This window comes from Zalophus californianus, chromosome 8 (genome assembly GCF_009762305.2).
Source record: "Zalophus californianus isolate mZalCal1 chromosome 8, mZalCal1.pri.v2, whole genome shotgun sequence".
Taxonomy (NCBI): Eukaryota; Metazoa; Chordata; class Mammalia; order Carnivora; family Otariidae; genus Zalophus; species Zalophus californianus.
This window is the reverse complement of record NC_045602.1, coordinates 92,951,676-92,978,099: the sequence shown is the minus strand read 5'-3', so window position 1 is coordinate 92,978,099 and position 26,424 is coordinate 92,951,676.

Here is a 26,424-nt window from a genome sequence, read left to right as displayed (position 1 = left end):
TGTCCCAGACAATGAATGAGCACCACAGGGCTGCTAGAACCAGCCCATTGCTGCCAATGTGGGACTCTATATTGGCAGCCTCTGCTTGGTGACTGCCGGTTACCCCAGCTAAGACTTTCTCAGAATTGCAGTCTGAAGCTTTTCCTCCCCACCTTCCCAAGTCCCATCCCTCTGACTGTCTCCCATCTAATTTCATAAGAAATTCTTCAATGCATCTCCCTCATGTCCAATCTCATATTCTTTTTTAGAGGACCCGAAGTGCACAGAACGAGAAAATACCATAAGTCCACAAAACACAATTCAATCTAACACAGTTCTGCCTTGAATGCCACTAAAAGCAGCTTAGGGGGTGCCTGGGTCGCTCAGTCGTTAAGGGTCTGCCTTTGGCTCGGGTCATGATCTTGGGGTTCTGGGATCGAGCCCTGCATCGGGCTCCCCTCTCAGCGGGAAGCCTGCTTCTCCCTCTCCCACTCCCCATGCTTGTGTTCCCTCTCTCCCTCTCTCTCTCTATCTCTCTATGTCAAATAAATAAATAAAATCTTTTTTTTAAAGCAGCTTAATTTCTCAAAATCTCAAAAGCACCTTATTATGCAGGATCTTGTCTCTTTTATGGAACCGGTAACATAGAAATGGAGCACCACAAAAGATGGCCTCTAGATAGAAGAACCCTCGGATAGGGATCTGAAGTCCTTCTTAGATGACTGCCGGCTCTCTAAAGGTCAATCAGAAATTTCTGCTCTACAAACACTGTATAGCATCCACTCTCTCCTCCTGGTATGCCTTGATGAAATACCAACCTGGTCATTTCTGTGCATTGTCAAGAGGGTTGAAGACGAAGTAGGAGACAAGCAGTTGGTTCTTCTAACACAAGAATGGGTGAGAGAGTCATTAATATCGTGGAGACATTATAGATTTTAGCATGACTCACTGTGTGTTTATTTTCTGGGTCCTGAGAATTATTGTATTCACATTTCCAATATAAACTTGCTTCTATCTGGTGGGTGGTCAGACAGTAGCCATTTAAACTCTTTTTTGGGGTCATAAATGCACGATTATTTTCTAAATGGTGTCTCTCTATTTAGAGCTCTCAAAAGAATATATGTGTTCTCCTTGCTCCTCATGCTTGCCAACATTTAGTTGGTCTGTTTTTTTCATTTTAGTCATTCAAAGCATTCTGGTTGATATCTTTTGTTATCATGTTATAGTTTTAATTTGCATTTACCTGATGGATCTTGAGAGCCTGTCTGGAGTTTCTACCAGAGGAGAGCAGCTACTCATACCCTTGACTGAAGAACAGTCCTCCTCTATCAGGGAAGGTCATTTCCTTCTACTGAGAGTGCAGCTTCAGGAGGGATGCACATGGAGTGGTGAGGGAGGAAGGGAACACTCATCTAACCAGCCAGATCAGCTGAATCAACCCTGGTGATCAGTGGGGTGATAGATGTTGCCGGATTGCCCTCGCTTCCTGCATTTACCTGATGAATAATGATACTGAGAATTTTTTCATGTGTTTATTGGCCATTTGGGAGTTCTCTTTTGTGAAGTGTCAGTTCAAGTTTCTTGATCATTTTCCTATTGGGTTTTTTAGATTTTTCTTATTGATTTGTAGGCATTCTTTATATATTTTGGCAAGTTCTCTGTCAGGTGTATGTACTGTAATAGCCTCCCCTGCATTGTGGCTTGCCTTTTCAATCTCATAGTGATGCTTTCCAGTGAACAGAAGTTCTTAATTTTGTTGTAGTATAGTTTATACAAGTTTTCCTTCATGCTTGCTGCTCCTTGTGTCCTGTTAAGAAATCTTTGCCTTTCTCGAGGTCATAATTCTACACTTATAAATTATGTACTCTTCTTCCCCACCTCATATATTTCATATATTTTCTCTATTTCTCTCTCTCTCTCTCTATATATATATCTTATATAATATACATTTTATATAGTTATATATAACTATATAGTTTATATAATAGTTTAATAAACATTTTACATAGGTTGACATAGGTTCATGTTCTGGCTCCTCACGATAGGACTATGAGGTAGGAACTATCCCCATTTTAAGCTTTAAAAAACTGAGGCCACGAGAGATTAAGTAACATGTCCATGATTCAGCTAGTGGGTGGAAGATGGGGGTGAATCCAGTCTGGCTGCAGAGTCCATGGTTTTGGCCCCCACCTTAGCCTGGGCCTCTCAAAGTCTGCTTGCGCTTTTGTTTCTCCTCAGCAAAATGAGATCAATTGAATCCATTACTCAAGTTATTATAAGGATTAGAGAAATTATTATAATTGTCTGGCATGGTTCTGAGGACATAATAGGCACACATAAATATCGTTCCTTTCTATTACTATTAATTCTTTCTAGATAAAATAAAAATTGCAAGAGGTCAAAGGCTGATCTCACATTTTTTTTTTCTTCTTATGTGGAGCAAACTGTAATTGAATTCTGAAATGGCTGAACTAACCTTTAACACTGAGAAACCCCAGATCCTACAGTCATTGAAACTTTGGTGCATTTTCTCATTACAGTGAGGACAGTCAAGGATTCCAGATCTAGAGCATGGATCTGTGTATAAAGATCAGTGAGTTGTCAGATGGTGGCTGGAGCAAAGATGATGACAGGGGTCAGACATGTCAAAGCTTACAGTGGGATTCTTTCCACATGCAACCCTCAGTCTTACCCCTGTTCAGTGACCCAACTACCTCATAGGGAATGAATGGCCACATCACAAACCTGAGGGCTTCGAAGGGCACAAAGATCTGAAATAGTTCAAAAGTTCAGAGCAAAACTCTAGATAACTTTTAATTACAACTGGAACCCATTTGGAAAGTTGATTTTCTTTCCTTCTGAAACATAATTTTGGGGAAAAACTGCTAATTTTGAGTTTAGTGCATCCAAGACAATTTCCATTATTTTCTCTTATAACTTTTTTATTAACAACAACAGCAACAACAACAACAACAAAACTCAGGGTAGTTGCAGAATACTAGAATTCTTCGTGATAATAGCACTGATTCTTCCAAGGTGAAAAGCAGTGATGGAGAGGGAGTAGTGGGAGAGGTGGTGGGGAGGGTAGGGAGGGGGAGAGAGAACTGGAGAACGCCAGAAGATTGAAGTCAGACACCAAGGAGTTGAATTGCTTGTTCCACCACTTTTGAGAGCTGATTGCTCTTAGTAAGATATTTACATTTTCTAAGTTCTGATCTCTCCATCTGTGAAATGGGTGTAGCAGTGCTCCATCACTTGGTCCTGGTGTAGGAAGATTTAGTTAGGTGAGACACACAGAAAATCCTCTACATTTTGCATTGGGCACTCCATAAACAGTGCTTCCCTAGCATTCCTCATTTCCCACTTCTTTTTCTTTGTTTATGATCATAGTTCCTGGCAAACACATCCACTGGCTGGGGCCAGCAGGCACAGATATTAATATGGATAAATGTGTCCCTCAAATGCACATCTGCAGTCTTTGATTTATTAGGAGAACTTGAATTGAGAGACTGTTCTGTAATTTTTGGGTGGGGTGGTCTTTGATAAGTCACTCAATCGCTCTTAGGGAGACATCTAATCTATAAGATCAGGTTGTTCTTTCCAATTTTCCCACCCGATAAGCTGCTGCAGGACTAAAATGCAGTGAAACACAAAAGCGCTTTGCACAGCGGAAGTCAATAGGCGGCATTAGAGCTATGTTTCTCCTTCCTCATGAGCATTCATGAGGTGTTCTTATTGATTGAATGCTTCTTTGTAGGAGAATTGCTACTGATAAGTTTTTCTCACAATATTTTGAAAAAAAAAGCTATTTTACTGCACATTTGGCAAATCATGATACACTTATTATAATTGATATGTCTTCCAAAGAAGTCCATTGTACTCAGCAGAGAGTATGTGGTTTGTGCATACAAAAACAGCCCAGGGAAAAGAACAATTGGGAAAAAAAAAAAGACCAAAAATTGGGTCACATTTCTTTAAAGGATTCCTGAAAGACGAATGGAGAAAAGCAGTTAAATCAGTATGCCATTTTGTCCATTCAATGATGCAGATTTACAACATGGAACATGAGTGCAGCTAAAAACAAACAAACAAACAAACACACACCACATCAGAAATTAAAACAACAATTACAACAACAAAAATCAAGCCTCAAACATGACTGCCTTCTAGGGTGATAACATAGAGTGGTTTCCAGACCTACCTAGAAGAGTGGGCAGTTTGGTCAAATGTATTGAATTTTAGCCAAAAATATGACTTCATTAACTGTTCAGAAAATTGTTGTTTTGTGCTTACACTTCCACTGAGATGCCTACAAGACTTATCCGAGCCATATGTAGCAGACATATTGATGTGCTGCCTAGAATCCCCTTCAAGGACTTGCTTCCAGCTGTGGATGTGTGCGAATCAGGGCTGCCAGCACCTACAGGGTCTGCCTCAGCTACAGAGGGCAGCCTTGCTGGAACTCATGTTTTTCTCAGTGTGAAAAAAGAGAATAAAAGTCTGGCAATTTCTGCCTCATGAATGACAAATGAAGGTCAAGCTTTGTCACGCCTGTACCACAGTTTGACTTTTTCCTCTGCCTCATCCTGCTTTCTCTCCTGTGCTTTCACAGGTGTTGACACCTGGTAACATTTTACATTCAAAACTCTGTCTTACTACCTGCTTTCAGGAATCTAACCTGCTTCACATGCTATCCTCCTAGATGGGAAGAGTAATTCCAGCTATTACTGAACTTTGATGCCTCACACAGGAATTCTGACTTAGGTGGTAACAATGAAAGCCAATAGTTAGACCCACAGGTTTCCCTAGGGGAATGCTCATCCCCATCTCTGATTGGCATCACTGCCAGAAATGGTCACACATGCTCCATAGCAAGGATGGGTGATCCTGATAGGCAAGAGCAGAAGATGAAGCCAACATCTATTAAACCGTCAGAGCCTCACACGTGTATGGTTTGGCTGAAACAAACACTGTTAAATGGGACTTGAATCCTCTAATCCATGATTATTTTTACCTCTCCAACATCCGACTGTACCCACCTTCTCATGTTGAGGATGACTGTTCAGTTGCACATGGATCAGGCATTTCTCACCAAGCAACATTTAATAGATTGCCCCAGATTCAGCTGAAGGTTGAATGGAAAAGTGAACACTTTACCATGTCTTTCTTGTGGTACTGTGACTTAGCTTGGTTCTGTTTCTGGGAATATAGAAGAGTGCAGTGTTCTCGAACTTAGGGTATTTAAAGTGTTGCCTTTTTTTTTTTTTGTTATATATAAAGGTGAATAAATAAGACTTAAAACATAAACAAATGGTAAGTTAGAGCAGACACAATTGGTTGTCTATCCAGTAGCCATGCTCTTTTCTCTTGCTTTTTGCTAATGTAACCCCAATGTGAGAGGGGTTAAATTGTGATTTATCTAAACCTACATTGTTCAACACATTGCCATGTGGGGTAATTTAAATTTAAACTAATAAAAGGTAAACAGAATTAAAAATTCAGTTCTGGGGCATCTTGGCTTATTGGGTTAAGTGTCTGACTCTTGATCTCAGCTCAGGTCTTGATCTCAGGGTCATGAATTCAAGCCCCGAGTTGGGCTCCATGCTAGGTGTGGAGCCTACTTTAAAAAATTTTATTTTTTAGTCACACTAGCCCATTTCAAGTGCTTAATTGACGACACATGTGGCTAGTGGCTACCATATTGGAACACGTAGATATGGACTAGTTTCATCATCATAAAAAGTTCTATAGCCCAAGGCTGGTCTAAAACAGTCATGGTAACTTATTCTACTTTGTCAGTAGAATTTTTCATGGGATGACCATAGGTCATCTAATTCTGGCTAATGGCACTTAAGAGAAAGTCTTCTGGGAGATTCTAGGAAATACTGCTTCTCTCAAAGAGACAGAAGTGGGAAGAGAAAGCCTTTTGTTTCCTCTTTCTTTCCTGCTTGGGAAGCTGTCATGTGAGGCGAGGACATGGTATGCAGGTGTAGGATCACTGCTGACAAGCAGAGTGGAAGGAATCCACCTGGACCCTTGATGGCATTGTCAAGTGGGGGAAACAGATAATAAATAACTACAGAAGCAACTCTATCTAATTGCAGTGGGTAAGTGCTAGGAAGAAAATTGTTGTTCTGAAAGGTCACTAATAGGGATCTCTTTGATAAATCTCATAAACTTCCATTATGGAGTGATCTCCCTCTTGGAGACAGAAAGCAAAGGCTAGCCAAGTTTATTTTTAGTTTTATTTTTTGTTTTTATGTACCAATTCTTGTTTATTATTGGCTGAGGGCTTCTCCCAGGGGTGTTAACTCTGTCCATACAAACTCTTTAGTGAGGGTCTGAACATGTTCCTGCAACCAGAGGAAGCATTTAGTGGAGAACTGCAGAGTGCTCTCAGTAAGGTGCGTTGACACGCATGGGAACCCAGTGCTGTGGGAGTGTGGATGGAGCACTGACAGCCAGCAAGTGCCATAAACAGCTAATGTATGTAAAGTAGAACCTACCCCTTAGTACACTCAGCAAATGGTAGCAATCATTGCCTTGCATTTGGTACTTGTCATTCATGTTTTTACACACACACACTGTTTTACAATATATACTTAAGCTCCTTTCAAGTACTTGCTTTTAAAATTCCTTCCAATGTCCAGCATTGTTCTTTTCCATAGAGGTGCTCAATGGAGTGACTGTAATTTTTCATTCTTTGTTATTGTTGTAGTTATTTTTTTAAGACAACTTTATTGAGACAATTTTCCCTTTTTATTACTTGACCATCATCCAACCACTTAACTCTCTTATCTTGTCAGCACTCTGTTTAGAAAAGATAACTAGGAAGCAATAAGCTTAGAAAAAATGTGACATTAGCTTCTCATTTCAGGAAGCATGATGAGGCTATCTTACTGTTTGCTGGCAAACTTGAATGCTAATGCGACTTTTTAAAGGGACATTTTTAAAGGGTTTAAAAAATCGTGGAAGGAAACATAAGTTGTGTCCATCACACTTAGGATCCTCTTTTAGCAATGGTCTCAAAATAACTGAGAAGAGTTCCCACCCCAAGTCAGATAGCATGTTCATCTCTCTCATTCTGCCTTAAACTTGCTCTTTAAAAACTGACAGAAGATCAGTGTAAATGCCTTCAGAAATTTCCAAGTTTTGGCCACATTTATTTTTTTTATATTCTTTTTACATAAAATCAGGAAAGCTTATTCCACTTTTAGGCCTTGGTTGGCTGCCCAAATATATCCTTCAAAATTAGACCCATTTCTTAAATATGTCTGGAGTCGCGTCAAAAAGGCATCTGAAGCCAAGGCTGGTGTGTTTTTGAAGCTTTACACAGAAAAGATCTCTAAGGATTTCAGCTATGTTGAGGCAATATTTCTGTGGAGGAAACTTGTATCCAGGCTGACATTTTCCACCCTGGGCTTTCTACCTGCTGTGATGTGGAATGGCCAAGATATGAAACCTCTAACTTTGGGGTTATAACACAACTTTACAAGCCTCCAAGGGCTTGTTCCTCACAGCCATTGTTCACGGATGCCAGATGATCTAAGAAGATCATGGAAACCTGGCACATCACTGCTTTTTTGGCTAACCTCACCAAAGAAAATTAATTGTTATTGTTTTTGGAAACTCTCATCCAGTGCACAAAATAGTAATATTAGCAATTATGTTTTTTTTTTCTTTTTGGCAGAGGTTGGGGGTGGGATGATGATGAACACTATGATTTTATTGTAGCTGCCCTAAATAGCCAGCTTCAGGGCAACAAAAGTATGTTACATTCCTATGGCTGAAAATCCTATAGAGCTGTAAAGTAAAAGGGCTCCACTAATTTGCCTCAGTTGATGAGAGAGATGCAATGACCTTGAGCCTCTTGTCTGATTCAGCAGGGGTTTGAATTTCTGGTAACTCCTTGCCCCATGGTCAGTTTTCCTAGTAGCCTATTGAGAGCACAGCATGGGGTCAACCTAAATTCTAAATCCTGTCAAGCCACTCTTCTTGTAGCCATGACATACCCCAGTGTCATATTCCTACCTTTGATCTTATCCCCAAGCCATGGTACACTCTCCCTTCACTGCGGCCTCTCATAGACTTGAACCTCTTTCTTGTCTAAAAATTGTAGCACTAATTCCATATCCTCCAATAAGTCCCTTTGGATCACTCCACTATTCCTCACATGGGCAGTCTAATTCCTGCCCTGAATTTGCCTCTTAATGCTCTTTGACTTACTTTCTCTGTTTTGTTTTTTTCTACATGTCTCTTCTGTTTAAAGTGTAAGCACAGTTCCAGATTTTGTCTCCCAATATGCTGGTCAAATGGCGAGTGCAATGTTCGTCACCCAGAGGATACAAGAGAAGTCTCTTCAGACAGCCTTAGCAGAAAGAATAGGACCCCTTTTCTCCTCACGTTCTAGCAATTGGATGCTAATGCTTCATAAAGTAGAGTTAACCCTCCGTATAACTTATTTGCTAGGGCATCTGGAAAGTGTTGGTGGACATATAATAACTTTGGTCATGATTGCCCACCATGTTTCCCCTTCTTAACAACACACTGACTGAATTCGTCTGAGGAATTAGCCTTCTTCCATGGTATATCTTCTTGGAATGTGGGAAAATCCAGGCCTTTTCCTCCTGCTCCATGAAAGCAGGTGGGGTGCCTGTAGTCCCTTTGTCCAGCTCTTCTCCTTGTTCATTGCTCTCCTCAGAACAAATCAAGGAGCTGGCCAAGAACCTGACTTGAGCCAGACTCTGACTTCTAGCATGCTGATTCTAACAGAGATGTACCCAGGAAAAACAATGCTGGAATGTATTCACTCCAAAGGCATACAGATGAGGGGATCAATTAATTCCTGCTGTTCCAATGCCTAGAGTTTCCCTAAGGCCTTTTCTGGGTTCTTTTTTGTTTCCATTTAATTCTGTAGTCTTCCACCCAGGCAGTGAGCTACATGATATCCCTCCAATTCCTGCTCTCCTTTTAGACATAAATTAGATGTGATGGCTTTCTGTTACTTGCAACCAAATATATAACCAAACCCTTATATATACTTTGCTCTCTCACTGATTTGCTAAGTAACAGTTAGAAATCTCAGAATTGGCCAAGATTTTAGCTTTGCCCCCTCCAAAGAAATTTTGCATAGCAGTGTGTCAGAGTGGAAGTATAAATGTGATAAAGGCTAGTTTTGTTTGAATTCCTTCTGAGATTCCACACGGCATTTGAGGACCTGAATACTTTGGGGAAATCATTAGGTTTTTAAATCAAACTCAAGAGTCATGTTTTGGTGTGCCTTCACTTTACAGTGCAGGCCTAGAAGCAAGGAAACTTCTGATGATCACTCTCTCATTTGATTTCCTGGCTGAATGGATGTGAGAATAGGGGAACATTATGCTTAATCTGCAAGGGTCCAGACATGACTGGAATTGCTCTCTCAGGAAAAGGGTCAGTTGGAGGGATACATGGGGCATGGGAGATGGACTGTGAGGGATGGGAAGAAGGTAGGGTGTGTCAGTCTTACAGAACAAACAAACTGAAGAAATCCTCCAAGAGGTCCTTTCTTACTGGACAGGAGCCCTCCATGGAGCCAAGTCTACTTCAGCTTCAGAATCAAGACCGGTATTTTTGTGAAGCTGGTTGGGGGGCAGAGACTCTGTTTCTCCTCTGGTCCGCTAGGCAGGGGGCCCAAAAATATACTGAGGAAACTGCAAAGCTGCACAGACCTCTGTAACTAAAAATGTACCTGCTCACATAGTTTCTGAAAATCCCACGTCAGAATGAGAACCAGGACTGCTGTAACCACGGAGGTTCTGCCAGGGAAAACACTAGAGTCTTCACGGCAAACAGGACTCAACTGGCCTGCCTGGTGGAGGCCATGCAGCAGTCAGCAGGGTGGCAACGGACAAATGATCTGATGCTGAGACAAATAACAAACTTGCTTCGCTATATTGTCTGCCACAAATCAACCGGAAAGGCACTGTACTCCAGGGATTAAGTTTGTAATTTACAGAGGAGTTGGACAAAGAAAGAGAAGTTGAACTTGATGGTGTGGCCAATTCAGTTAAAGAATTAAAATAGGTTAAAAAAATATAAAAAAAACACAGTAAAATTTAACAATTGGTTATTCCCCTTCCAAAACCCATTTTCTACTGTTAACCTCCTACATGAAAATTGGAGACGAGTCTTCACTGATGAATTGGCTGGGTTCCTTCTCTAATTCGTATTTTAAAAATTTTCTTCCTCAGTATTTTGAACAGGGGGAATTTCACATATCTTGAACTGTGCAAATAATTATCAAAACTGGAGAAAAACAAAAAAATTGAGAGTAGACAGAGAGAGTGGAGGGGCTTTTATAGCACTTTGTTCTAATAATGTTTGGAGAACCTTAACCATCACTGCAGCACAGAGCATGTCATCTTTGTCAAAACTCCTGTGTTTCTTGTAGGAAAGGAGGGAAAAGAAGGGTCTGGAAGCATGATGTCTCCAGGCACTGGCTTATTCAGGGGGTGGGGATGAAAAAAGTGAGACTCACAAGTGGAGGGTTCAATCGATTTATCCAAAGACCCACTGAACCGAAAGAACATTAGAAAGATCTTCCATTATATTTCTCAGCTCAAGTTTGTCTTTCTTTGATTGGTTCCTTGAAAACAGGGGTCCTTATCCAGAGATGGGGGTCCAAGAAACAGGGCACGCCATTGGGGAAATAAATGTCTGATGTAAGAAAATAGCTCCCTTATTTATGCCTTATGAGACCCTTCTTGCCTCAAGCTTTGGGAGCAGAGCTGGGCACTGGCCTCGTTCTCAGGACATCTCCCCCAGGTTTGCTTCCAGAGATCTCTCTTCCATGGTAGAGTGCATACCCCTCCTCCATATCTTAATTCTCACCTCCATTTCCTTCCCATACTTCCTAGCTCTGCTTGTAGGGGTTGGCCTTGGCTGGAGGTAAGCTGCTATTTGGCTCCTCTGCAAAACACCAGAGGCCCCACTCCAGACTTGCCAGGGAATGCAGTAGCTTGGGGGCTGGGGTGATGGCACGGCTCAGAACTGGTGAGTAGAGAATGACACTAGATGAAGAACAAGGTGGAAGAGCTCCAGGGCAGGGTCAGGACCAGTGGTGTATTTGTTAACCGCCTCTCAAAAAATTCCAGACAACAACAGCAACAACAAAATCCTGATTTATAGCATTTGCTAATTTCTATGGTGTAAATACTCCTACTATGGCAATATGGCTCATTTCAGGCTACTAGTGGTTTACTACCAGCTCTCAAAACTCCTGAATACTTAGCACTTGGCTCTCCTGAGCTGGGAGGAGCCATCTTCATTGGCTCAGTGTCCAAGTACTCATGGACTCAACTTTGCTCAAGGCACCACATCAAGAATCTTGAAAATGGAAGGATGTCAAGTCTAAGGTAAATGAAACAACATAATTCAAACTTATTCTTAAGTACCATGGAAAAGAGAACAGTGTCCCCTTTTTGGGGTGATGGGAAAACTCCATAAAACAGGGACCAATTAGAGTTCTATTGATGGATGGACGAGCCAGGGAAGTGCAAGGAGGCAGAATACTAGGATGAGGGATACAGTTGTGTAAAAATAACTAACATTTTTAATCATTTACTATGTACTCTGAATAATCCTGAATACTATACTGTTATTAGTTAATTTGATCCCAAAACAACCACATGAAGTTGTTGCTATTATTATTCCCATTTTAGGAGTGAAGGTTTTTTTTTTTTAAGATTCATTTATTTGTTAGAGAGAGAGAGAGAGAGAGAGAGAACGCATGAGTGGAGGGAGGGGCAGAGGGAGAGGGAAAGAGAGAATCTCAAGCACAGAGCTTGATGCAGTGCTCTATCTCACGACCTTGAGATCATGACCTGAACTGAAATTGAGAGTCAGACACCTAACCAACTGAGGAACCCTGGGAGTGAAGGTTTATGTTTATGGTGAAGAATGGGGGAAATAGTTTTGGGTATATTGAAGGTGTGCCACCTCCACTGTGCACCCAATCCTCTGGTCTGAAGATACACTGACGTTTTAGAATTTGATTTTGTTCCCCTCTAGGAGTGCTTTCTGACTGCCTTAGATTGGTTTGTGTCTTCAGCAAATGGCCCCTGAGTGAATTAGAGTCCTAAAGGAAAAAGGGAAGAGCCAGAGAAATTGTCCCTATGAAATTTGACCTCTAGTTCATCTAAATGGTTTTCTCCAGGGAGGAGGACTGAGAAATTTTGCTCCTATTTTATTAATTTGCATCAGTAAGAGTCCTGCCTCGGGACATCTTAATATGAGCTTCAGATTAAGGACATGGATTGAGCGGTGGGTTTTAAGTCTTGCAATTTGTACCTGGCCACCAATTTTGCAAGTGAGTTCTTGGCACAGCCAATGCCTTTAGAGTGGCTTGAAAAGTGACAATCTTGAGGAAAGGAGATGTAGGACTATGGCCCTAACAAAAACAGAAATGAATAGCAATGAGAAAATAAAAACAAAACCCTAAAACTCCAAACTGCAACAACAAAACACACTGAAACAGCACCAAAACATGATAGTGATGTAGATGCTAAATAATTATTTTCATGGGCATGCAAATACGAATGTTTGTACACAGCACATTTTTCTCCTGCTTACTTCCAATTGTGTTTGTTTGAGGAGGGTTTTGGAGGAAAAAGATGTCAAGTGTAAGTGGGTTGCTTAGGATAAGTCTTTGAGGTACGTTTATGGTGGGGGGGCAGGGGCAGCATCTGTCAGGAGGAGTGGGCATTCAGCAGGCAAATGAGACCTCTATATACTTTCTCACAGATGATCAAGAGTTCCATGTGGACATAAAATCCTATGTGTCGAGAGGCAGCAAGATGGAGCTGCTGGTTTTCATTAATGTCTTTGCAACATGTGTGAATCACTGAACAAACATGGGTGACCAATTTACCAAAAGACAATGGAGGTGTGGGTCTGTGTGCCTTAGGTACAGATAAGTGCTTTTAATATCCCCCCCTTTTTTTTTTGCTTTTGTTCATGTTCAACTGTTGCTTTTTGATTCTCCTTGTCTCACAGCAACTCTTTACTCTTTGTGCTGTAGCTAAACCCAATTCAAAAACAACATTTATGTGATACTAATATTCTGACCAATGAAAGTAAGCTTAAAAAAATGATGTGAGCAGAGGGTAGAGGACATACCATTGATTTCTAATCCTGAATTCAGACTCACCTGCTTTAAAGTGTCTTTGGCCTGACCACTTTCAAATAACTTTCTCTGTCTGCTTTGGCCAAAATAGCATGAAAAAGTTTTCTCATTGTATTTCAAAACGAAAAATGTTCCGTCTACATCTGGAAATACTAAAAAATGTGCTTTCTTACAGTATTTTTTTTTTTTACTAGGTATGGACAAGGTTCTGACCCTTATTATTGGAACTCAAATCCAGATGGAGTTTGGTAAGGTTCTAATCATTTGAGGGGTATTCTTTTTTGAAGATTTGTACATCTTTAGGGGAATTTCTACTTTAAAGAAGTTATCATTTGTGGGAGGTCCGTTATGAAGATTTTAAATAGTTTGGGGGAATTTCTCTGTCTTTGAAGATGTCTATAATTCAGTGAAAACATTTGCCAACTGAGATGGTCACATTTCCCTACTACAAAAACCTCTCCTTCGAAAATGAATCAAATCCCTCTTTTAATGTATTGCCTGTACGGAGGCTTAAGGGTTTTTTCTTTCTTTCTTTTCTTTGCTAACACTGGAAACACTGAAAAGAACATTCTTGTGTTTGAGTGAAAGTAAGATTTAAAGTGGTACTGGGAGACAACCAAAATAGCAAAATAATAAACGCATATGTTAATATCATTGAGTGGAAGATTAAAATAGCAGTGATCAAAGACAAGGGTGGTTCAATGTGTGACATTTCTTTCTTGTAACTTATTGTGTCTTATTGAAGTTTTATTGTCTGGGGAAAAAAAAGGTTCAAAGGCAGTTTTAAAAATGCTTAGTTAAAGGCTAAAGTCAATATGGTTTAAAAGGTAACTGATCTGTAGATGAGCTAATAACCACCAACAGCATCATCTTTTTCCCCAGTCTGTGGCTGACAGAGCCCCCTCCCTCCTGCCCCACAGCCTGTATGAAGGCAGGAGTCAGACCAGCTTTGGCTCCGGAGGTTTTCAGTCTCCAAACCATTGGCTCCATGGAACTGGACTCTTTTAGGCTCTGGATTGATATTGTTCAAGGGCAATTGGCTCTGGTACCCTGGTGCTCTGGTACCTTGGCTTAGTTTCAACATTTTGTTACCAATATTAACACTTTTGTTGCATGTATTATGGTAATCCTGGAGTCCATTTGGCATTCAGAAATATTTATTTAGCAGATATTATGTTCCAGACACAAGATACAGACACAAGACTAGGTGCTTGGCTATGAAATGTCTGTCCTGGACAATCTTACCTTCCAATGGAGGGCTTGAGATCACAAGCAGTTTAGCAAATGCCTCGGGTCCCCCCATGACTCCCCTTGGCCCATTTGTGGTTGCTGCTGCAGCTGCAGCTGGGGAGGACAGTCCAAGCAAGCACAGCCTCCTCTGCTGGGCAGTGTCCATGACAAGGGCTTGTAGAAAGTGCTTGCAGGATGTTTCCCCACTTTCTCCCTCAGGGACTGCTCCATCTGTGGGTGGCTTATCAGAAGAGAAAGGATGGGGGTGCCTGGGTAGCTCAGTTGGTTAAGCATCTGACTCTTGATTTAGGCTCAGGTCCTGATCTAAGTGTTGTGGGATTGAGCCCTGCATTGGGCTCTGTGCTCAGCATGGAGTCAGCTTATCCCTCTCCTTCTGCTCCTCTCCCTGGCTTGCACGCTCTCTCTCTCTCAAATAAAAAAATAAAATCTAAAAAAAAAAAAAGAAGAAAAGAAAAAGAAAAAGGATGTTAGTGACTGCAGTGGCCTGAACAACCAGGGTTGGGGGAGGGGAGCCTGGAAATGAATATCACAGCCTCTCTTGCTTTGGGGACATCCCTCCAGCTCCTGTGGTCTTCAGCAGTACTTGGTCAGGCCCATGTAACTATGTTCCCTTCTTTCATGTCTCATTCTCTTTCCTTCCTCATTCCTGACTCCTAGATTCACTTTCTAGATAAATGACCTGTGCCCAAAAGTTTGCTCTGCTTTCAGGGAAACCCTAATAAGACAAAAACAAAACAAAACAAAAAACCCACAATTAAACATCACTATATAATATATAAGAAGGAATATATGCTATGTGAAAGAATTGAGCAGGGCAGGGAGGCTGTGAGTGCAGGGTTGGAGCAGAAGATGGCTGGTTGAGATTTTATTTATTTATTTTTAAAAGATTTATTTATTTATTTTGAGTGAGAGATTTATTTATTTATTTTGAGACAGAGCACAAGTGTGGGGAGGGGCAAAGGGAGAGGCAGACTCCCCACTGAGCAGGGAGCCCGATATAGGACTCGATCCCAGGACCCTGGGATCATGACCTGAGCTGAAGGCAGATGCTTAACCAACTGAGCCACCCAGGTGCGCTGTTGGGATTTTAAATAGAGTGGTCAGGAGACACTCACTAGTAAAGTAACATTTGAACAAAAAATGGAAGATGGTGAGTGAGTTGGCCCAAAAGATGTATGGAGAAGAGAGTTCCCAGGAGTGGGGGAGGCAGTGCTAAGGCCCTGAGGCTGGAGCCTGTGTGGCATATTGTTGCAAGGGTGAGACTTAGGGACAGGGGATGGGATCAGAGGTAAGAGGGCAGGAACGACTTTAATGTGATAGCCCACAGAAGGTTGAGGACCAAGGAGCTCCCCGCACAGAGACTGGGATGCTAAAATGTGCTCCCTTCCCTTCCAACTTGTCCATTATGGCAAGGGGATCAGACAGTAACTATACCTCCCTATTTGATTTCTGACCTCATTCATTCCTCTGTAAAATGAAAATGGCAATTATTGTTATTAAATTTGTGGATATCAAAGTCAAGATTTCTGGGGAAAGGCTGAGTTTTAGAACCTATATTTTCTTGAGAAGCAATTATTTTCAGGCTCCTTGTCTCCATATCGAAGGAAAGTCACCAGATTGAAGAATGAGATTCCTTTTGTTCCAGAAGCTATTTTGATTTCCAGCTTCAAATTAACATTTTGGAGAATGATAATCTGTGATTGGCATGGGAGAGAGTAATCCCAAATGGAAGAGATATGAATATGCAAGTACATTTTATTTTGGAGATTTCAGATTAGCTTCCCCATTTGCTCCTTTACTGTCAAATGAAATATGAGAGCATGAATAACATATTATTATATACATTTTTATTGTTCCTACTTAAAATTTGAACAGATATGTGACTCAATAGTTTTACACACTTCACAGCACTCACCATAGCACATACCTTCCCCAATGTCTATCACCCAGCCACCCCATCCCTCCCACCACCACCCATTCCAGCAACCCTCAGTTTGTTTCCTGAGATTAAGCATTCCTCATATCAGTGAGGTCATATCATACATGTCTTTCTCTAATTGATTTATTGCGCTCAGCATAATACCCTCCAGTTCCATCCATGTCGTTGCAAATGGCAAGATTTCATTCTTGTGATGGCTGCATAATATTCCATATATATATAGACCACATCTTCTTTATCCATTCATCTGTCGATGGACATCTTGGCTCTTTCCACAGTTTGGTTATTGTAGACATTGCTGCTGTAAACATCGGAGTACACGTACCCCGTCGGATCTCTACATTTATACCTTTCGGGTAAATACCCAGTAGTGCAATTGCTGGTTTGTATGGTAGCTCTATTTTCAACTTTTTGAGGAACCTCCATACTGTAATCCAGAGTGGCTTCACCAGCTTGCATTCCCACCAAGAGTGTAGGAGGGTTCCCCTTTCTCCGCATCCCCGCCAACATCTGTCGTTTCCTGACTTGTTAATTTTAGCCATTCTGACTGGTGTGAGGTGATATCTCATTGAGGTTTTGATCTGGATTTCCCTGACGCCGAGCGATGTTGAGCACTTTTTCATGTGTCTGTTGGCCATTTGGATGTCTTCTTCAGAAAAATGTGTGTTCATGTCTTCTGCCCATTTCTTGATTTGATCATTTGTTCTTTGGGTGTTGAGTTTGATAAGTTCTTTATAGATTTTGGATACTAGCTCTTTATCTGATATGTCTTTTGCTAATATCTTCTCCCATTCTGTCTGTTGTCTTTTGGTTTTGTTGACTGTTTCTTTTGCTATGCAAAAGCTTTTTATCTTGATGAGGTCCCAATAGTTCATTTTTACCCTTATTCCCTTGCCTTTGGTGATGTTTCTAGGAAGAAGTTGTTGCGGCTGAGGTCGAAGAGGTTGCTGCCTGTGATCTCCTTTAGGATTTTGATGGACTCCTGACTCACATTGAGGTCTTTCAACCATTTGGAGTCTATTTTTGTGTGTGGTGTAAGGAAATGGTCCAGTTTCATTCTTCTGCATGTGGTTGTACAATTTTCCAAACACCATTTGTTGAAGAGACTGCTTTTTTCCATTGGACATTCTTTCCTGCTTTGTGGAAGATTAGTTGACCATAGAGTTGAGGATCCATTTCTGGGCTCTTTATTCTGTTCCATTGATCTCTGTGTCTGTTTTGGTGCCAGGACCATACTGTCTTGATGATCACAGCTTTGTAATAGAGCTTGAAATCTGTAATTGTGATGCTGCCAGCTTTGCTTTTCTTTCTCAACATTCCTCTGGCTATTTGAGGTCTTTTCTGGTTCCATACAAATTTTAGGATTATTTGTTCCATTTCTTTGAAAAAAGTGGATGGTATTTTGATAGGGATTGCATTGAATGTGTAGATTGCTCTAGGTAGCATTGACATCTTCACAATGTTTGTTCTTCCAATCCATGAGCATGGAACGTTTTTCCATTTCTTTGTGTCTTCCTCAATTTCTTTCATGAGTATTGTATAGTTTTGTGAGTACAGATCCTTTGCCTCTTTAGTTAGATTTATTCCTAGGTATCTTATGGTTTTGGGTGCAATTGTAAATGGGATCGACTCCTTAATTTCTTTCTCTTCTGTCTTGTTGTTGGTGTATAGGAATGCCACTGATTTCTGTGCATTGATTTTATATCCTGCCCTTTTACTGAATTCCTGTATGAGTTCTAGAAATTTTGGGGTGGAGTCCTTTGGGTTTTCCACATAAAGTATCATATCATCTGCAAAGAGTGAGAGTTTGACTTTCTCTTTGCCAATTTGGATGCCTTTGATTTCTTTTTGTTGTCTGACTGCTGTGGCTAGGACTTCTAATACTATGTTGAATAACAGTGGTGATAGTGGACATCCCTGCCACATTCCTGACCTTAGGGGGAAAGCTCACAGTTTTTCTCCATTGAGAATGATATTCGCTGTAGGTTTTTCATAGATGGCTTTTATGATATTGAGGTGTACCCTCTATCCCTATACTCTGAAGAGTTTTGATCAAGAAAGGATGCTGTACTTTGTTGAATGCTTTTTCTGCCTCTATTGAGAGGATCATATGATTCTTGTTCTTTCTTTTGTTAATGTATTGTATCACGTTGATTGATTTGCGGATGTTGAACCTACAGTGTAGCCCAGGGATAAATCCCACTTGGTCATGGTGAATAATCCTTTTAATGTACTGTTGGATCCTATTGGCTAGTATTTTGGTGAGAAATTTGCATCCATGTTCATCAAGGATATTGGTCTGTAATTCTCCTCTTTGGTGGGGTTTTTGTCTGGCTTTAAGGTAATGGTGGCCTCATCCAATGAGTTTGGAAGTTTTCCTTACATTTCTATTTTTTGGAACAGTTTCAGGAGAATAGGTATTAATTCTTCTTTAAATGTTTCGTAGAATTCCCTTGGGAAGTCATCTGGCCCTGGGCTTTTGTTTGTTGGGAGATTTTTGATGACTGCTTCAATTTCCTTAGTGGTTATAGGTCTGTTCAGGTTTTCTATTTCCTCCTGGTTCAGTTTTGGTAGTTGATACATCTCTAGCAATGCATCCATTTCTTCCAGGTTATCTAATTTGCTGGCCTAGAGTTGCTCATACTATGTTCTTATTTTTTTTTTTTAAAGATTATTTATTTATTCATGAGAGACAGAGAGAGAGAGAGAGGCAGAGGGAGAAGCAGGCTTCCCGCTGAGCGGGGAGCCCAATGCGGGACTCGATCCCAGGACCCCGGGATCATGACCTGAGCCGAAGGCAGATGCTTAACCATCTGAGCCACCCAGGCGCCCCCATACTATGTTCTTATAATTGTTTGTATTTCTTTGGTGTTGGTTGTGATCTCTCCTCTTTCATTCATGATTTTGTTGACTTGGGTCCTTTCTCTTTTCTTCTGGATAAGTCTGGCCAGGGGTTTATCAATCTTGTTAATTCTTTCAAAGAACCAGCTCCCAGTTTCGTTGATCTATTCTATTGTTCTTTTGGTTTCTATTTCATTGATTTCTGCTCTGATCTTTATGATTTCTCTTCTCCTGCTGGCTTTAGGCTTTATTTGCTGTTCTTTCTCTATCTCTTTTAGGTGTAGGGTTAGGTTGTGTATTTGAGACCTTTCTTGTTTCTTGAGAAAGGCTTGTATTGCTATATACTTTCCTCTCAGGACTGCCTTTGCTGTATCCCAAAGATTTTGAACGGTTGTGTTTTCATTTTCATTTGTTTCCATGAATTTTTTTTAATTCTTTAATTTCCTGGTTGACCCATTCATTCGTTAGTAGGATGATCTTTAGCCTCCATGTATTTGAGTTCTTTCCGACTTTCCTTTTGTGATTCAAAGTTCTAGTTTCAAAGCATTGTGTTCTGAAAATATGCTGGGAATAATTCCAATCTTTTGGTACCAGTTGAGACCTGATTTGTGACCTAGGATGTGATCTATTCTGGAGAATGTTCCATGGGCACTAGAGAAGAATGTGTATTCTGTTGCTTTTGGATGGAATGTTCTGAATAAAAGTCTGTGAAGCCATTTGGTCCAGTGTTTCATTTAAAGTCTTTATTTTCCTTGTTGATCTTTTGCTTAGATGATCAATTTCAGTGAACGGGGTGTTAAATTCCCCCACTATTACTGTATTGTTGTCAATGTGTTTCTTTGCTTTTGTTATTAATTGCCTTATGTAATTGGCTGCTCCCATGTTAAGGGCATAGGTATTTACAATTGTTAGATCTTCTTGTTGGATAGACCCTTTAAGTAGGATATAGTGTCCTTCCTCCTCTCTTACTAGAGTCTTTGTTTTAAAATCTAATTTGTCTGATGTAAGGATTGCCATCCAGCTTTCTTTTGGTGTCCATTAGCATGGTAAATGGTTTTCCACCCCCTCACTTTCAATGTGGGGGTGTCTTTGGGTCTGACATGAGTCTCTTGCAGACAGCATATTGATGGGTCTTGTTTTTTAATCCAATTTGATAGGCTGTGCCTTTTGATTGGGGTATTTAGGCCATTTACATTCAGGGTAGCTGTTGAAAGATATGAATTTAGTGCCATTGTATTGCCTGTTAGGTGACTTTTACTGTATATTGTCTGTGTTTCTTTCTGGCCTATGTTACTTTTCCGGTTCTCTCTTTGCTTAGAGGACCTCTTTCAATATTACTTGTAGGGCTGGTTTTGTGTTTGCAAATTCCTTTAGTTTTTGTTTGTCCTGAAAGCTTCTTCTCTCTCCTTCTATTTTCAATGACAGCCTAGCTGGATATAGTATTCTTGGCTGCATATTTTTCTCATTTAGTGCTCTGAATATATCATGACCGTCCTTTCTGGCCTGCCAGATCTCTGTGGATAGGTCTGTTGCCAATCTAATGTTTCTGCCATTTTAGGTTACGTATCTCTTCTCTCGAGCTGCTTTCAGGATATTCTCTTTGTCTCTGTGACTCATAAGTTTTATTATTAGATGTTGGGGTGTTGACCTAGTTTTTTTTATTTTGAGGGGGTTTCTCTGTGCCTCCTGGATTTTGATGCCTGTTTCCTTCCCCAAATTAGGGATATTCTCTGCTATAATTGGCTCCAATATACTTCTGCCCCTCTCTTTCTTCTGCTTCTGGGTTCCCAGTTATTCTAATATCATTTTGTCTTATGGTATCACTTATCTCCTGAATTCTGCCCTAGTGATCCAGTAGGTGTTTATCTCCCTTTTTCTCAGCTTCTTTATTCTCCATCATTTGTGTTTTATATCACTAATTCTCTCCTCTAACTCATTTATCCTAACAGTTAGAGTTTCCATTTTTGATTGTACCTCATTAATAGCCTTTTTGATTTCGATTTGGCTAGATTTTAGCTCTTCTATTTCTCCAGAAAGGGATTCTCTAGTGTCTTCTATACTTTTTTCTATCCCAGCTAGTATCTTTATAATCATCATTTTGAAGTCTAGTTCTGACATCTTACTAATGTCTTAATTGATTATGTCCCTGGCAATCAGTACTGCCTCTTGTTCTTTTTTTTAAAATTTTTTATTGTTATGTTAATCACCATATATTACATCATTAGTTTTTGATGTAGTGTTCCATGGTTCATTGTTTGTGCACTCTTGTTCTTTTTTTGAGGTGAGTTTTTCTGTCTTGTCATTTTGTCCAGAGGGTAATAGATGAATGATAGAACAAAATGCTAAGAAAGTGCTAGAAGTTTAACAACGACCCAGAAAAATATACACTAAACAAATTAGAAGAGACCCGAAACCAGGGGGAAAAGAAAGGGAGAAAAAAAACAAAGAGAATGATCAGGCTGGTCAATATAACAGAGCAACACACTAGATTTTGGGTGTATTTTGTTCTGTTAGAAGAAATTTCCTCCCAAATTTTTAAGAATGAAAACTATATATATATATATATACATATATATATATATATATATGCAAAAATGTGGGTAAATACAATGAAGGGATGGAATATGACTGTAAATATCAAAATTAAAAAAGATTTAAAAAAGGAATTGATAAGAAGTTGGTTGAAAAGGGAATAAAAAAAAAAACAGAGAGAGAATGTGATCAGGTGGGAGGCTAGGACAACTTCGTACAATAACTTAAGGCATAGTTTGGTCTGTTAGAAGAAACTGTATCCCAAAATTTGAAAGAAAGAAAAACTTATATATATACAAAAGATAAGGTTAAATACAATGAAGAGATTGAACGATTGTAAAAATGAAAAATTAAAAAAGATCTTAAAAAAGGAATTGATAAGATATTGTTTGAAAAGGGAAGAGAAATTCAACTAAAAGTATAAAAAAATTAAAAAAATTTAAAAAATTAAAGAAATTATCTTTATTAAATTTTATTATTATGTTAATCACCATCCATTACATCATTAGTTTTTGATGTAGTGTTCCATGATTCATTGTTTGTGTATAACACCCAGAGCTCCATTCAGTATGTGCCCTCCTTAATACCCATCACCAGGCTAACCCATTCCCCAATCCCCCTCCTCTCTAGAACCCTCAGTTTGTTTCTCAGAGTCCATAGTCTCTCATGGTTTGTCTCCCGATTTCTCCCCCTTCATTTTTCCCTTCCTGCTATCTTCTTTTTTTTTTAACATATAATTTATTATTTGTTTCACAGGTATAGGTCTGTGATTCAACACTTACACAATTCACAGCGCTCACCATAGCACGTACCCTACCCAATGTCTATCACCCAGCCACCCCTCCTTCCCACCCCCCACCACTCCAGCAACCCCTCAGTTTGTTTCCTGAGATTAAGAATTCCTCATATCAGTGAGATCATATGATACTTGTCTTTCTCTGATTGACTTATTTTGCTCAGCATAATACCCTCCCAGTTCCATCCATGTCGTTGCAAATGGCAAGATTTCATTTCCTTGGATGGTTGCATAATATTCCATTGTGTATATATATATATACCACATCTTCTTTATCCATTCATCTGTCGATGGACATCTAGGGTCTTTTCATAGTTTGGCTATTGTGGACATCGCTGCTATAAGCATTGGGGTGCATGTGCCCCTTCGGATCCCTACATTTGTATCTTTGTGGTAAATACCCAGTAGTGCAATTGCTGGTTTGTATGGTAGCTCTATTTTCAACTTTTTGAGGAACCTCCATACTATTTTCCAGAGTGGCTGCACCAGCCTCCATTCCCACCAAGAGTGTAGGAGGGTTCCCTTTTCTCCACATTCCCGCCAATATCTGTCTTTTCCTGACTTGTTAATTTTAGCCATCCTGACTGGTGTGAGGTGGTATCTCATTGAGGTTTTGATTTGGATTTCCCTGATGCTGAGTGATGTTGAGTGATTTTCATGTGTCTTTTGGCCCCAAAAAATTATCTTTGAAAGACTAAAGCACCATGGGAAAAAAAAGCCATAAATTCTATGTGCTCTATTCCCCTAGGGCCGGAGTTTTGTTGTTCTCATTGATTGGTAAAGTTGATCTTGGCTGGATGTTCTTGCTGATCTTCTGAGGGACCTGTTGCAGTGATTCTTAAATGTCTTTGCTGGAGGTATTGCCCTGTCCTTGCCAGGGCCGGGCTAAGTAATCTGCTCAGGTTGTTCTCGGGAGCTTTTGTTGCCTGCAAGCTTTCTGTACAGCTTTGGAGGACGAGAGTGAAAATGGCAGCCTCCCAATCTCTGCCCCGGAGGAGCTGAGAACTCAGGGCCCCGCTCCTCAGTCGCCCCCAGAGAAAAGCGGTCAATCACTCCCGTCTCCCTGGTCTCCAGCCGCACTTCATGCTCACCTCGCGTGTGACCGAGCCTTTCTATCTCTGGCACCCAACCCTGTGTGGAGTCTCCAAACCCAGCCAATTCCTGTGGTGAGCTCCTGAGCCATTCCTCCCAGGGGAAGAAGGGGAGTCTCCCCGGATCTGTCACTTTCTGGGTCCCTGCTGGAGGAGCAGTGGCTCGACTGTGCCATGGATCATGGTTTATGGCATCCCTGAGCTGAGAGCCCACTCCTTGGCTCCATCTTGACAGCCAGCTTCCCCACTCTGATACCTGGGAGCTCTGCCACACTCAGGCACCCCTGGTCTTCCTCTGACCCTGAGGGTCCTGAGACCACACTGTCCCAGAGAGGGTTCCACAACCCCCCCCCCCCCCCCCCCCCCCCCCCGCTTAGCCATTGGAATGATGTCCCTCGGTGGAGCCGACTTGTAAAAGTTCTGATTTTGTGCTCTGCAGCTCTATCACTTGCCGGTAGTGGCTGACGGAGGCCCCCTCCCCCGCCGTATATCTTCCCAAATAGGGCCTGGGATTCACTTCTCCGCAGGTCCTGCCTTCCAGAAAGTGGTCGCTTTTCTGTTCAGAGAGTTGTTGCTATTCTTTTCTTTGATCTCCTGTTGAGTTTGTAGGTGTTCTGAGTGGTTTGATAACTATATAGCTGAATTCCTGGGACCCGACAAAATTTAGGTTGCCTACTCCTCTGCCATCTTGTTTCTCCCTCCCTGTAAATGGTATTGTTTTGTTTGTTACATTTTTGGATTGTTAATTTTTTTTAAAGATTTTATTTATTTATTGGACAGAGAGACACAGCAAGAGAGGGAACACAAGCAGAGGGAGTGGGATAGGGAGAAGCAGGTTTCCTGCAGAGCAGGGAGCCTGATGTGGGGTTTGATCCCAGGACCCTGGGATCATGACCTGAGCCAAAGGCAGACGCTTAACGACTGAGCCACTCAGGCACCCCTGGGTTGCTAATTTCTAGCCTGTAAGAATATAACAGATTTTACCTATTGATCTTTTATCTTGCACTTTTTTTCCTTGGTCAGTCTAGCTGAATTTTGTCAGTTTTGTTCATCTTTTCAAAGAATCAACTTTTGATTTTGTTGATTTTTCTCTGCTATTTTTCTATCTTTATTTTATTTACTTATGTTCTAATCTTTATTTTTTTCCTCTTTCCGTTCATTTTAGGTTTAGATTGCTCTTCTTTTTCTAGTTCTTATAGAGGTATCCTGGGTTTTTAATTTGAATTTTTTTCTTTTTTAATGTGTTTATAACTATACAGTTCTCTCAGCACTGTTTTTACTGCATCCTATAAGTTTTAATATATTATGTTTTCGGTTTTCTTCCTATCAAACTATATTCTAATTTATTTTTTGACCCATTATTCGCTTTGGAGTAATTCTAATTTCCATATATTTGTGAATTTTCCAAATTTCCATCTCTTGCTGGTTTGTAATTTCATTCCATTGCAGTTGATGAATATACTTTGTATGATTTTACTCATTGTAAACTTATTGAAACTTATTTTGTGGTATATCCTGGAGAACAGTCCATGAGCACTTGAGAAGAATGTGTATTCTGATGTTTGGGTGGACTGTTCTATAGACGTCTATTAGGCCTAGTTGATTTATAGGATTACTAAAACCTATTATTTCTCACTTATCTTGTCTAGTTGTTCTATCCATTACTGGCCGTGCAATTTTGGGATCACCAAATATTCTTATTGAATTGTCTATTTCTTTCTTTGATTCTGTCAGTTTTTATTTGTTTTGGGGCTCTGCTGTTAGGTATACATGTGTCATAATTGTTATATCTTATTGAAATATTAATCCTTTTATCATTATAAAATTTCATTCTTTGTCTCTAGTAATCTTTTCTTGTTTTAAATTCCGTTTTGTCTGGTATTGGTATAGTCATGTAACTTCTTTTGGTTACTGTTTGCATGGAATATCTTTTTCATTCTTTTACTTTCAACTTATTTGTGCCTTTGAATCTAAAATGAATCTCTTATAGACAGTGTGTAGTTGAATCATTTAAAAAAAATCCATTCTGCCAATTTCTTTTGTTAGAGAGCTTAGTCTATCTACACTTCATATAATTATGGATAAAGAAGGATTTACTTTTTCCATTTTGTTATTTGTTTTCTATATTTTTTTGTTCCACTCTTTCTCTTCCACTACTAAATTTGCTTATACATTAGATATTTTCTAGTGTACCATTATAATTCTTTCACTATTTTAAAAATTATTTTCATTGTGGTTGTCCTGGTGATTACAATGAATATATTAATTTATAAAAAATTATTTCATTTTAATACCAACTTAATTTTATACAATGCAAAAACTTTGTACCTATATAGATCTATTCCTCCCTCGTTTATACTGTTAGTTCAACAATCCATCTTTATACATTTGTGCCCATCATCAGATTTATAATTATTTCTTATGTGATTGTATTTTAAATCAGATAAAAAATGAATTATAAACAAAAATACATTTACATTATTTTTAATATTTACTTCCATAATTAAATTTATTGCTGTTCTTTATTTTTTCTTGAAGATTTGAATTACTGTCTAGTATTCTTTCATTTCAATCTGAAGGATTTCCAGGTCAGGCCTACTAGTGATAAAGTCTCTCAGGCTTTTTTTAAATTCTGGGAATGCTTTGATTCTCTTTCGTTTTTGAAGTACAATTTTGCCAGATATAAAATTCTTAGTTGATGGTATTTTTCTTTCAGCATTTAGAATGTATCATCTGATTGCCTTCTGGTCTCCATAATATCTGATGACAAATTAGTTGTTAATCTTTTGAAGACCCTTGTACAAGGGGAGAGTCCTTCTCTTTTACTGCT